A 15547-nucleotide genomic window follows, 5' to 3' on the forward strand; every position below is an offset into this window, starting at 1 on the left:
ATTATGTCTTTCTGTTCATCTTCTCAAAAATTCTCATGTTGCATCATCTTCATTTTCATGAATTAAAGCTCACTGTGCCAAAAATGACAAAATGAAACAAAATATAAAGATATTCTGTTAGCTAATATAACAAAGATTCAAAGAGATTCAAGAAGGTAATTTATAAACTAACTATAACTTTAAAATATTTATTTCCAGAGGAAACAGAATTAACAAACTGTTCATGGGGATTTTTTCCTTGTTCATGAACTTCCTTCTCCATTCAGGATCCAGAGCAAATTTTTTAAACTGTGACTCAGATCACATCATTCTTTACTCAGCCTCTAACGCTTTCTATGTTCTCCCCTTCACCTCCTTCTCTGAACTTAATTCATACTAGTTCCTTATCCGTAAATAAACACGAGGCACACTGATTTTCTTGCTGTCCTTTCAAAAACTTCAGGTTTGCTCCCGCTTCAGGTTCGTGGCACTGGCTATGCCTGGAAAGACAGCAAGGCATAGTGGATAAGTGTACAAACTGGTCTCGTATTGCCTGGCTTGCTGCCTGTGTTTAGACAGGTGAGTGATTTTGACTGAGTTATTCACTTTCCCTGTGCCTTGTTACTGCATCTGCATAATGGGATTAACAACTACATGTACACTATAGGATCATTAGAGGATTAAATGAAAAAATTTTTGAAAAGTGATTAGAAGAGTTTTATATAAAAATCCTTCTTTGTATGTATCTGTATAAAATAATCGTTCCCTGGATATTTTCAGAGAAGGCCTTTTATTCAGAACTCAGCTGCAATGTCACTAAGTATTTCCCAGCCTCGTTTACTCAATACACATTTATTAAATGCTTGCTTTATGCCAGGCACCATTTAGAGTGCTGGACATATGCCATGAAGAAAACAAATCCCCGTCCTGGAGGAGTTTACTTCTAGTAGGGTGAGACGGATGATAGATAATAACCCACAGCACACATGGCATGTGAGAAGCAACATGTACTGTGGAAGAAACACAGAACAAAGGAGACAGGCGGCTCAAAGGTAAAAGCGGAAAGGAGCTGTCTAATGCTACTGAGAAGTGACATATAAGCAAGGTGACCCATAAGCTAACGGAATTTACCAGACGTCATGTACCAGAAACAAGTGATGATGGTATGAATGTGTACTAGAGTGTGAAATCAGGAGACACGGTCATATTTTTTTTTTCTCACAGAACTTCTATCTAAACTTTTTAGTATTTTTTACTTATTTGTTATAATCTCTTCCCTTTGCAAACCCAGTCATAAAAGAAAATCCTATAGTGACAAGCACCCTGTCCACCATTTTAACCACAACTAAAGCATACCGTGGGCACTAAGTGAATGTCTGTGGAATGAGCGAACGGCAGAATGAGTAAGCGGGTAAATGAAATGAATTCATATTGAGTTTAAATCCACTTTGTACCATAGGCAATTACTACATGATTTCACTTAAGTGTGGAATCTGAAAAAGAAAATGAACAAGCAAACAAAAAAGACAGAAGCAGACTCATAAAGACAAAGAACAAACTGGTGGGGGCCAGACAGCGGTGGGCAAAATGGGTGAAGGGGAGCAAGACATACAGGCTTCCAGCTGTTGAATGACTAAGTCATAGAGATAAAAGGCACAGCATAGGAAACATAGTCAGTGATACTGTAATAGTGTTGTATGATGGCAGACGATAACTACCTTTGTGAACATAGCAAAACATGCAGACTCCTTGAATCACTGTGTTGTACACCTGAAACTATGTAGCATTGTATGTCAACTATACCTTAATTTTAAAAATCCATTTTCTAACCTTTATGTACTAGACATAGGAACCTAATATATAAGTGAGACATTTCAGGTTAATGAAAAGGACTTTAAAAGCTATTGCTGAGATAGCTAACAATTTAGAATAAAAATTAATTAGATACTTAGTTTACACTATACACTAAAATAGATGGCAGATGTTTAGAAGAGTTTAATATAAAAAAATAAACCCTTAAAGAACAACAACAACAAAAAACATAACTTAATTATTTCAAGGTAGAAAAGTACTCTCCAAAAGTGATAACTAATTAAAGTTTGATAGGTTTGATAACATGAAAGTCCTTAACTTCTGTACAGCAAAATCATTGTAAACAAAATATGAAACCCAACAACAAACTGAAACAAACATACAAAACACTACTACATATAGGATGGTGGGATAATATCCTTCAAACAGAAATGACACTTAGAAATATATAAAGGAAAGGATCCCCCATAAGAAAAATTTGTCTAAAATATAGGAATAAAGTATTTATAAGAAAGATTTAGAAATGTTTAATAAATATGAAAAATATTCAACTTCACTAGAAATCACATATGTGCAAACTAATGTACGATAAAATAATACCTTCACCTATCAAATAAGTATTGCTTTCTTTTTTTTTAAAGGTTTATTTATTTATTTTGAGAGAGAGGATGTGCACAAGCAGGGGGAGGAGCAGAGGGAGAGGGACAAGCAGACTTCTCTGCTGAGTGCAAAGTATATCACGAGCTTGATTCCATGACCCTGAGATCATGACTTGAGCCAAAATCAAGTCAGACACTCAACCGACTGAGCCACCCAGGGGCCCCAGATACTGATTTCTTTTTTTTTTTTTCTTTAAACAGCTTTATTGAGATACAGCTTATACCATATAATTCATTCATTTAACATATACAATTCAGGGGTGTCTGGGTGGCTCAGTGGGTTAAACCTCCACCTTTGGCTCAGGTTATGGTCTCAGGGTCCTGAGACTGAGTCCTGCTCGGGAACTCTGCTCAGCAGGGAGCTTGGTCCCCCCACTCCTGGTACTGATTTCTTTTAATGCTAAAACTTATGGTGACCAAGTCACTGGTTAATGGGCTTCATCATTCATTTTGACTCACATGAGTATAAACTGATACAATATTTCAAAAGGTAATTCAGTAGTATGCAGCAAATGTTTTTTTTTTTTTTTTTAAGATTTAATTTATTTATTTAACTGACAGAGATCACAAGTAGGCAGAGAGGCAGGCAGAGAGAAAGTAAGGGAAGCAAAGACCCCCGATGCGGGGCTTGATCCCAGGACCCTGTGATCATGACCTGAGCTGAAGGCAGAGGCTTTAACCCACTGAGCCACCCAGGAGCCCTCAGCAAATGCTTTTAAAATGTTCATAGCCATTGGCCACACAATTCTACTCACTATAAAAAAATTATCCAAGATGCACATGAATGTGTGTCTATAAAATGGAAAACTAGGCCGACAAAAATGCTATCATTATAGGACAGGTATTAATTGTATTCAAATATATCTTCAGGGACACCTGGGTGGCTCAGTCGGTTAAACATCTGCCTTCGGCTCTGGTCGTGATACCAGGGTCTGGGATTGTGTGCCACATCAGGCTCCTTACTCAGTGGGGAGCCTTCTCCCTCGCCCATTCCTCATGCTTGTGCTCTCTCTCTCTCTCTCTCTCTCTGACAAATAAATAAAATCTTTAAAAAAAAAATCTCCATTGTTAAATGGAGAAAAAAGTTATGAAGCATATTATACACAATGATCTTAATTTTTTAAATGTACATATATAATTTTTACTGTGGTGGAAAGTATATGAATATGTGCTAAAAATGATAGAACTATATACACACATTTACCGATGTCAATTCCCTGAATTTGGATACTGTTTGTTTGTTTTTAAGTAGGCTCCACACCCAGTGTAGAGCCCAATGTGGGGCTTGAACTCACAACCCTGAGATCAATACCTGAGCTGAAACCAAGATTCAGATGCTTAACTGACTGAGCTACCCAGGTGCCCCCTTGAGTTTTGATATTGTACTATAATTCTGTAAGATGTAACCACTGAATGTAACTGGGTAAGTTATACAGGATGGCTCTGCACTATTTTTGTAACTTCTTATGAATCTATAATTATCTCAAAATAGAAGGGTTTTTTTTTTCTGTAGATATGTATTTTAGAATATAGGGAAATACAATAAACCAGTGGTTTCCATTGGTTTGTAAGATTTGGGTGACATTTATTTTCATCACACTTTTAAACTTTAATTAGCAAAGATTATTTTTATAATCAGAAAATGATATTATTGTATATTGTTTTAAACAATGTAAAAACTTAGAGATGTCCCAAGAATCAAAACCTTTTTTTGAATACCAACAGTATTTTTCACAGAGTTAGAACAAACAATTCTAAAATTTGTGTGGAACCACAAAAGACGCCAAATAGCTAAAATAACATTGAAAAAAGAAAAACAAAGCTGGAGTCATCACAATTCCAAACTTTAAGTTATATTACAAAGCTATAATCATCAAAAGAGTCTTGTACTAACACAAAAAATAGACACATAGATTAGTAGAACAGAATAGAAAAGCCAGAAATGAACCTACACCTATATGGTCAGTAAATCTTTGACAAAGCAGGACAGAATGTGCAACAGGAAAAAGTCAATCTCTTCAAAAAATGATGCTGGGAAAACTGGGCAGCAACATGCAAAAGAATGAAACTGGACCACTTTCTTATACTATTACACAAAAATAAATTCAAAATGGAAGAAAGACCTAAATGCGAGACATGAAACAATCAAAATCCTAGAGAAAAACATAGGCGGTAACCTCTTTGACATCGGCCATAGCGACTTTTTACTAGATATATCTCCTGAGGCAAGGGAAACAAAAGCAAAAATAAAACTATTGGGACTACATCAAAATAAAAATCTTCTGCACAGTGAAGCAAACAATTAACAAAATTAAAAGGCAACCTATGGGAGACATATGCAAATGACACAACTGATAAAGTGTTAGTATCCAAAATAATATAAAGAACTTGTAAAACTCAATGCCAGAAAAACAAATAATCCAATTAAAAAGTGGGCAGAAGACATGAATAGATATTTTTCCAAAGAAGACATGCAGATGGCCAACATACTCATGAAAAAATGTTCAACATCATTCGTCATCAGAGAAATACAAATCAAAACTTCAATAATGTATCACCTCACACCCATCGGAATGACTAAAATCAATAACAGAAAACAACAGGTGTTAGCAAGGATGCAGAGAAAGGGGAAAGCCTTACATTGTTGGTGGGAATGCAAACTGGTGCAGCCACTCTGGAAAACAGAGTAGAGTTTTGTCAAGAAGTTAAAAATAGAATCACCCTCCTATCCAGCAATTGTACTACTAGATATTTACCCAAAGAATACAAAATAGCAATTCAAAGAGTTACATGCACCCTGATGATTTTAGCAGTATTATCTACAATAACCTAACTATGGAAACAGCCCAAGGGTCCATCAACTAATGAATGGATAAAGAAGCAGCAGTATATATATATACAATGGAATATTATTAGGTATATGTATAAAATGGAATATTATTAATCTAAAAATAAGAATGAAATCTTGCCATTTACAACAACATGGATAGAGTTACAGAGTATTATACTAAATGAAATAAGTCAGCCAGAGAAAGAAAAATAATATATGATTTCACTCCTATGTGGAATTTAAGAAACAAAACAAATGAGCAAAGGAAGTGAGAGAAAAAGAGAGAGCAGCAAAACAAGAAGCAGACTTAACTATATAGGACAACTGATAGTTACTAGAGGGGAGGGCGGTGGGGAGATGTGTGCAATAGGTGGTGGAGATCAAGGAGGACCCTTGTGATGAGCACTGGGTGATGTATGGAAGTGACGAATCACTACATTGTACACCCGAAATTAATATTACACTGTATGTTAACTAACTGGAATTTAAATAAAAACATAAAAAAAGAAAAAACTTGTTTGAGTGTGCATGTATGTAAGTACGTATATATTTCTCTATATGCTAATATCCTACTAATGAGGAAAGCTGAATGAATAAATAGAAAGATAAACAGATGTGGCCATTACAAAAATTATCAGATATTGGAGTGAATTACCATAAAAATGCTTCTGATAACATAAAGAGCACAGATATGTGAGTCACAGATACAGCTTTCATATTGTTAGTGGTTAGTAACCAGGCTGTTAGATAAATTCAATTAACAATCAGTTCTTTGCAGTTATGTAATTTTATATTAGCTGTTACACTGTGATCAACTATAAATGCAGATGTGAACATGGCCAAATGTTCATTACAAATGTCATAAAATAGTCCTGTTTCTTCTTCTCTTCTCTCCCCACCAAACGCAATGTCTTTCACCTGCTTCCTTTCCTTGCCCTCAACTGTTACGGTAAAAAGAGTTTAAAGGGGAAGAGACCACAATTTGCATCCAGTTTCTTCTATTTAGCATCTGTGGTCATGAGCAAATCTCATCCTCACTGAGTTGCAGTTAACTCCTTTATGACATGGAAATACTAATAACCACTCACAAAGTGGTGGGGAGAATAACAAGAAGTTACATGCAAAGTAAATGGAACTAGTAGGTTCTTGGTCAGTGTGAATACCTTCCTTTCTCTTTCCCCATTTACTGACCATTTCTTAACTCCTCACTGCCAACTCTTTGAAGTCCTTATTTGCTGAGAAAACAAACCGATTAGAAAAAGAAACTTGCAGAGACTAGGGAACAAATTTTCTCGGGAAGCTCCCATTTTAAGAATTAGACACCACCACGGTCACCTGGGTGGCAGTTGGTTACTCGTCTACTTCTGGTTTCGTTTCAGGTCGTGATTCCAGAGTCCTGAGACAGTGACCTTCGTTGGGCTTCTCACTCATTGGGGAGTTTGCTTGGGATTCTCCCTCTGCTCCTCTCACTCATTCTCTCTATCAAAATAAGTAAATATATATATTTTTTTTAAATTAAACATCACTAAAAGACTCCTTCTTTGGCGGGAATGGGATGACGGAAGGGAATGAAGGAGAACAGAGACTAATGTGTTTTGTCACCACTAAGAGTCAGTCCAGTGCTGTATGGAGGACAGCTTCTCCCAGTCAGAACAGTCGTTGGAGATCCGGTTTTAATCAGTTTTAATCAGTCGACCAAGAGTGTATTTCTCTAGAAGAACTCCTCAGCACTCTAAAGAAAGCTAAGAGAAATTCTATTCTCGAAGCACTATTTCTTCTCCATGTCGTTTCTAATGCTGCTGAATGCCATTATGCAATGATTTCAGTAGAAGACAGCTTTGCAAAATGGCATATTTTCTCACCTATCCACAAGAATTCATCTATATTTCAAATGGCCTAGTTTCAAGCTGTTCTATCAGTCAGACTAACGCATGGTCTCAGACTTAGCAATTTAGGGAAGGGAAATGGGGAGGGGTGAAAGGACTTAATTTGCTACTCTGATATAGCACAGCCTTAAATATTAAGATTCTTCACATCCTGGGTTCGCCTCCTCTGCTTTTCCACATTGCCACAGACTTGGAGCACTTCACTTTCAGGTTGTCCAGCCCTGTTTCCAGCTGACTTTCACAAGCCCCCTTGGGGGTAGCCCACTATGGCTATTCCCATCACTCAAATAAATAACAATAAGGTCTGCGTGCCATCAATGGCAGTAAGTGACAAACGAAGACCTGCCTGTCTTACACCTGACTCACAAGACATCAAGCTGAGGGATCCTGAGTCTTCTGGTCTTATATCAAACCCCTCTGGTCCAGAGCTGCAGGAGTCCTTCCCATTTAAGTCAGCATCTGTTGTTCCCCCTTTACCATTTTGACAACCAGCCCATATCTTTCTCTCTCAGTTCTAATCTAGGCAAATGGAATAGATTCTATAGAGTCAAGCAGGTAGGTACACATATTTAGACAGAAATCTCTAGTGTTTCACTGTAGTGGGCATAGGTTTTCCATGTTCTGAGCCTTGTTGGTCCATCTTGCCCTCCACCCTGGGAGCTGCCAATGTTTCCAGTAAACTCTTTTTCTGTGAAATTTAGCCAGAATCGGTTTCTTTTGTGTGCAAACAAGAACCCTGAGTGATAGAACCTTCAAGACAGCATGATACATTCTCATAATCATAGATAATAGCAACAAAAATATCTGAGAAAATTTAGTGTGAATACTAACAAAATGTATACTTGAAAGAAAGATGTTAATGAAATACTGTTGGGGGAAAACTATTTATAAAACAGTATATACAGTACGGTTCCATATTTGCAAAAGGAAAACATGCATGTATATTTCAGATTGGACTAGAAGGAGATGTACCCAAATGTTAATAGAGTGATCTTCAAGAGAAGGATGTGTCTACGATACTTATTTGAATTAGTGTCTCCATATTTACTAGAACTTCTACAATGAAAATACATATTCCTTTTGCAATGTGAAAAAAAAAAGATGAATGTTATTTTAAGAAAAGCATGCTCAAGGATGAACTTACAGAATAATTAGAGGTTAGTTGCTGATTGAAAACTACATGGGCAATTAATTAAATGTTATTCCAAAGACTCACCTTTGTAAGAGCTCTTGAATCTTAATGATACCACTGGAGTATATCACCTATTGTTACTGAATCCTCAAAAACTCAACATGTACAAATAGGTCATGTTGTTAGCCATAACTCACAAAGATGAAACTGGCATATAACTCATGTTACTAAAAGATTGTAGTCAAACATACTATCAATCTCCATACAAAATTATCCCCACTATTTTGAGAATCCAAGTATCTTTTTTAAATGATTACTACATTGCTCAGTATCTGAGCAGCTACTGCTTCTCACAGCAGTTAAAACAACATGTTTAACTGCTGGCACATATAATAGAGAAAAATATTAATAAAAAAAATTAACTACATATTAGTTAATTTAGCTAGACTGCAATTTTTTAAATAAAAATAGAAAAATTTTAGAAGCTTTTAAAGTTCCCTAAATTTAAACTCCTTCTACATTGTGAAAGACTGTGCCATTACACAGACATGAAAATTTATTCACCTCACGTCAATTCCTCTCCTGCTAAAATTCTTTAGAAACATTTGTCTGGGGTTTTTTTTTTTTTTCTGTTTGTTAATTATTCCATATTGTGTCTGGTTTTGCTTAAAAGGTTTGGGCAAAACTTTTAAGTGCTCTAAGAATTTATTCTCCTTCAAAAGTACTCAGAATCAAGTATCCATAATGATATGATCTGTTAAATGCTAACTGACAATTAGAAATTCTACATCTCTTGGCTGTACCATTTCCTAGGGTTTGGTCCAGTCTCTTCTTCTACATCATTACTTCTTAAACTTTTTTTATCTTAGGACTCTTTATACTTTAAAAATTATCCAGGACCCCAAAAAGCTTTTTGTTCACATGGGTGATATTTTTCAGTGTTTACCATATTTGAAATTAAAAGAGAGAATTTTGAAATACTAATTCACTCAGGGGCTCCTGGATGGCTTAATTGGTTAAGCATTTGACTTCACCTTGGGTCATGATCTCTGGGTCCTGGAATTGAGCCCAGGGCCAGACCCGCTGAGTAAGGATTCTTGTTGTCCCTCTCCCTCTGCCCTTCTCCCAGCTCATGCTCTCTCTCTCTCCCTCTCTTAAGTAAATAAATGGATGAAATCTTTTTTAAAAAAAATATTAATTCACTCATTTAGAAATAACAATAATAAAAAGAGTTAAAAAAGAAATAATAAATGTTACTAAAAACAGCATATTTTTATGAGACAGTATTATTATTTATTATTATTATTAAGATGTTGCAGTAGTTAGGACTTAGTGTCATATTTTCATTACCTAGAACAAATGAAATTATTCAGATTTGCATTATGCCACCACATAAACTGTTGGAGTGGACAGACTCTAAGATAGTTCCCCTTTCTGTTGTTCTTGCCTTTGTATGATCCCCTCTCCTTGAGTGGGCTCTGTGATCTGTTGCTAACCAGTAGAATATGATAAAGATCATGGGATGTTATTTCACGTTTATGTTCCTTAAGATCGTGGCAGCCATCTTGCTAGAAGACACTTTCTATTGGTTTTTGCTGTGAGGTAAACTGCCAAATAGATAAGACCACATGTCAAGAAAATGATGGGGCTCTCCAGCTGGCAGCAAGAAGGGAGCTCAGGTGCCCAATTGGTCAGAACACAACAAAATCTTGCCAAAAACCACCTAAGCTGAATAACCAGCCCTTCCTCACTTGAGCCTTAAATAAGGCCCCAGCTCTGGTGGGCACTTTGCGGCTTTGTAGAGAAGCTGAAGCAGAGGACTCGGGCAAGCCCGCTCTAGATTCCTGACCCACAGTAACTGTGGTAATTTGTGATGCAGCGATGGAAAAACAGCATATTTTATTAAAAAAAGAAACTATATTCCCCCCCCCAAAAAAAAATAGTGAGGGAATAATCTTGTTTTACATTTTTGCAAATCTCTTTAATATTTGGCTGAATGGATAACAACTGAGTTATCCCAACTGCTTCTGCATTCACTCTGCTACAATCTCATACAACATCTAGTCTTTAGAAAAACTCCACTGCATACCTAAGAAAAAAATAAGAGTGGAAAAAGGCAAATAACATCTTAATATCATTATGAAAATAATTTTTATTTCATAGACCCTCTGAAAGGATCTCAGGGCGACCACTCCCTTGGGCTCCCAAGCCACCAGAGACATCAGTGAGTTGATGTCATCTCATGGTTATGCAGGAGCTAAATCAGATATCTAATTCACGGCACTAAATGCTGTCTGGGTCCAGGAATACTTTCCTGATGACAGCTGTTGCCTTTTAAGCCATAGCAATGGATAGAAGTCTCCTTGTGTCTTTCACTGAAATGCAAAGAAAATTGTCCCATCTCTCCAGTATTCAGCTAGGACAAGAATCAGCAATATGTACAAGCCTATTGGCCCTCTTTTTTGGAAAATTCCCAACTCTCCCTTTATCTCAGAAAGAGATGTAAGTAATGTTTGTACCAAAATAACCAAAGGATCCTAAGGAAAGGAGCACAACTATCTTCAACTCATACACCCTATCACAGATTAACTGAGGCTTCCTGAGGCCCCTGCAAAAATACACTGCACTGACTGATGCCAACAGTATATTGACCCTCATGATCAGTACACATACACCACACACACACACACACACACACGCACACACGCGCACATGCGCACACACACATACATACCCTACTTAATGACAGGAATTAAACCAATTGAGTTATATTTTAGCAAGACTCAGTTAAGTTTGTCTCTATATTATTAATGCTAGTTGGACTTGTTTTTGTAATTATGTAGTTCAGTTGAATGTTCTATAAACTGATAACTATGAGGGTGAAAAAAGAGTTGTTTATATGAAATCTCAGCTGAATGCTTTTGGAAAGTTTCAAAATAAAGGCAAGTCCCTTAAAAATACTAGAACTGAATCAAATCTGGGTGTAACAATTTTAAAGGACTGGAGAAAAAGAAAGAATGCTGGAAGGATTCTGTTCTCAAATTTCTCTACAGAATGTCTTTAATATCTTGTTCAAAAAATTGAAAATTGTAGATAAATTCACAATGGGTAAATTTTATACAAGGAAGACAAATGGTACTTCAATCAACAAGCTCATACTTCAAAAATTTTGCTTTTGATAGAAGATTGACAAATGAATATCCACTTACATTCTAAATAAAAAATGTTTAAGTTATATATGTAATTTTTTAAAATTATGCTTTTCTTTAACCAACTTTTAAAGTATCTTTTTATACAATCATGACTTTTGAACCCATGGAAATAAAGAATGTATAACTTTTGTTCAGAAGATGACTTGATCATAATACAGTTAGAAAACAAAAGTTGGCCCCAATTAAGTGCTAGGATTGATAGTAGTATAAATTATAGTGTTTATAAATGCTATAAAAATTCACAAAGCAACACCGTACTATGCTGAAGTCATCAAGAAGCCTCCATGAAGGGAATGGGACTCAAGCCGAGTATCACAGGATGCGTGAGAAATAGGTCCTCTTTCTTTAATATGTGACTTCCAAATGATTTGTATACATTGCTTTGTATTTCTCATTAACCAAAATATAGCAGCTAATAACATAGCTATAGTCACTGCTTGTTTATTTTGCCTTTGACTTTCTCAGACTCCCATCTTAGTTTTTTCGTCTGTGAAAATGCCCCTTTCTTATGTCTTTAATAACTTTGACTTTGTCAATTCCAAAAGCCTCAACCTTTGGTCACTCTGCAACTTAGACATTTTCTCCTAACCTTTATTGCTTTTTTCTCCCTGATTATAAAAAATGTAAGTAGCAAAGTGTTTAAATATTTTATGTTGCAAGTATAAATAAAATAAAATTCACAACTTACTCTTGTTTATTCCATTTTTGCAAAGATATTCCCTGAATCTACATCCCTGAGCTTCTTGAGTTCAAAATATATTTAAAGTGCTGTCTATTCATATTCATTTTATCTCTACAGTTCTCATGTTCTTCCCATGTTCTTCTCCTGTTGTTCTCCTGATTTTCAAAGGGCTGGCACCTTCCCTCACTTTAAATACCAGATTAAATATCGCCTTCTGAGAGAGGATTTATGAAAGCTACCAGCCCATCTAAGTAACCCCCAGGTCTACCCTAGTATTCTGTGCCACAACATTCTGGATATCAAGCTTATTTTCCTTCTGAGCACTTATCAATAATGTCTAGTTGTTTTTTTTTTTCACTTATTTACTTGTTAAGTATGTTTTTCCTCTGGAATTTAAATACCATGAGCTGGAAGCATATTTATTTTGTTCACCAATATCTACCCAGACACAGTGCCAGAGATATACCAGTTGTTCAATAAAATTTATGGAATGAAGTAACAAATGAACAAATTAATGGTTTTGCCATTAAGAGATAGTCACCTAGAATTCTTCAGTGAATCCCTGTTAGAGTTTTTCCTATGTGTGCACATTTATATTTTTCTTTACAAAAAGAGAATTATACCATGTATATTGTTTTTTAATCTACTTTGTTCAACTAAAATGTTTCATAAACATCTTTCTTTGGCAGTTTCTATTGATCTTCATCTTCATTCAATTGCAGGAGAGATTTCTAGTGTATGGAAGCTAACTAGTTCTTTAAACTTGAACTTCCAGACAGATTTCTAACTAATGCAGATACATTGTTTTCTGAATGTGAAAAAAAATTGTCTTTCTCCTTTAAGGCTACTCATTCATTAACTATAGCAATTTTCTTTTTTATATTATGTCATCTAAGAACTCTTGTCTTCTTTTCCTTTGTATTTTCAAAAAATTGTGCATCCTATTTTAACATAGCTTTTCCCTGTGTTACATCATATCTCATATTATTTCAACATGGGGAAAAAAACAATGGTCACTTTTCCTCAAACTGCAAAACTTTTTCTACTGAAATAGCAACATTTTCGTTGATAGTTATTCTACATGCCCCTTTCCATTCTGTATTAATCTTCTCATTTTCCTTCTTCTCATTTCAACAATGTTTTAGTTTCATAGAGTATTCTTGTCTCTTGTCTGACCCCTCACAAGTATACTCTAAATATTTATAATTGCTCTTCTCATTGTTTTAGTCATATTATTATTTTTCCAAATGTAGTCCACATTTTTTATTTCATGCTCTATCAATAGATCAATTCTCATTTAAGTCAATGTCTCTAGGTCACAAGTAAGTGTTTCATGACGTTTTTTAAATGCCTCGTTAAATTTTGATGTCTCTTTGCTCTCAATTCTTTTTTGTCACTCTGCTCTCTACTTCATGCATACTTTTAGCTTCTCTTATGTTACCTCTATACTTAGAAAGAGTACTAGGGCTACGATATGTGACCTTTAAACATGCAAAGGGCAAAAACAGACATTCTATTAGAACCCGAGAGAAACTGCAGCACCAAAAAAAGAGCCATGGCTTATCCACATTAGATTCCCCCAGGAAATTACCTAAACTATTGTGACTGTATTTTATAGGAAAAGAGGGTATCAGTAGAAAGCAAGATAAATAAATAAATAAATAAATAAATAAATAAATAAAGACATTCTGCTACAAACTTTTCCAAGTGGTTAAATAGGTGAAGAGATGTAGATAAATAGATGATATTTATGAATACCAAGGGATGTCATTATCCCCAAGGATAGAGAACTGGCTGATATTGGAATATAAAATGCATTTGAGACCATACGGCAATGTGAATACCTTGTTGTAAAAGGACTTGTTTGAGCTAGAAAAAAGTGAGTGATATTACATACCCAAGGTTGATACAAAAGTCACCTGCTATGGAACCATAAAGATGGTAAATGCAGCTCTATCCAAAAGGAGATGCAAGGAATGTTCACTTAACAAAACTCTCTGTTTATGAAGAAATTCTTACTTCGAGTTGCTCAGAGGAAACTCTATCCTTTCTGTAATTTCCCTATCTTGACCAAACCAAGCTATGCACCTACTTTTTGCTCTTTTTTTCCAGCCAATCCTCACTCATTGAGTTTCTTGCCAAATATCTAATTTATTGATTTTTATATTTATAGTAATTCCATGTGGGAGTATTTCAGCTATCAAAATATCTACCATTTTTTGAACTCCTAGTTTGTACCAGGCAATAGTAAGCATTTTCTATAGACAGTATTTCTTGTCCACAGAACAAATATATGAAGCCAGTATTGCACTGATTCTACAGAAGAGGAGATTAAGGCATAAGTGGAGTCACTGTGCCAAAATCTCCCAGCTAGTAAGAGAAGAGGAAGACTCAGAACTCAGTTCCGACTCCCAGCATATCCACACTGGCCCACACTCTTCTGCCTTATATTTTTGAAAGCATACAGCAAAGCATTTATTCATCCACTGACATGGAAAAGTAGGTTTAATTCATTTGTAATCATTGAACCAGTTCAGAAGAATTACACGCAGCATAACTAAACTCATAAGAAAAATAGAAAATGTCTTTTAAAAAGTACTTCTACTTTTGAAGTGCAAGGGATACTGACAATCGTCCATTGCTACCTGCCTTTTAAACTTTGCCATTTTTCTGTCTGAAACATTTAAGGACAAACAAATTTAAACCATATTTTATTGGGGGGAAAAAAAAGGCAAAAACTTCATTTATGTCCACTAACCCCTAAGGCAGCCAGAATTTTTCTTCCTAATTCATCTATTGTAGATTTTTAAAATCATGTTTCTCTTCTACTGTATGAAAAGAAATTGGGCCATGTCCAGGGGTTAAACACTCTCTAGCATGCTTGCGCTCTTACGTGCCCATGTGGGAGTTAAGGGAATTCCCATTCATGGTACTTGCAGAGGTACTCCCTCATTTGGAGTTATTTAAGGTCAAAAGTTCTAAACCCAATCCTACCCTATAGAATTGTCTCTTTTTTACAATAGGAAAAAATTTATTAAACAGTTAGACTATTATACCACCCACTGGCAATTCTCCAATAAAATTATCCCTCTTAGTGATAACAAGAGCTGGAGCCATTTCCAATCCTCCAAAATGGTAGCCACAATAATTTGATTCAAAAATGACTACACAAAGTTTTTTTATGAAATAATACAAAAGAAAAAAATAATTTAAATTAAGCCACCGACAATTTTCCGTTATAACCACTCATAGAAATATGCACGATGATTATCTTCACCATACTTAAGTTTGCAAGATCCCCTTTTCAACTTAGTACAGCTAAAACATTCCTAAATAAACATAAACTTATTCTAGA

At 35.4% G+C, this 15547-nt stretch overlaps 1 long non-coding RNA gene across 1 annotated transcript in view; it reads right to left on the reverse strand.

The window, feature by feature from the left end:
• Window positions 1-410: 410 nt before the first annotated feature.
• LOC309841893 overlaps window positions 411-15547 on the reverse strand; it is a 109131-nt gene continuing 93994 nt past the window's right edge. Inside the window, exon 5 of the long non-coding RNA XR_014299382.1 lies at window positions 411-479. This is a non-coding gene — a long non-coding RNA (uncharacterized lncRNA). The remainder of the gene's footprint in view (window positions 480-15547) is intronic.

The sequence above is a fragment of the Mustela nivalis genome (genome assembly GCF_964662115.1).
Source record: "Mustela nivalis genome assembly, chromosome: 1".
NCBI lineage: Eukaryota > Metazoa > Chordata > Mammalia > Carnivora > Mustelidae > Mustela > Mustela nivalis.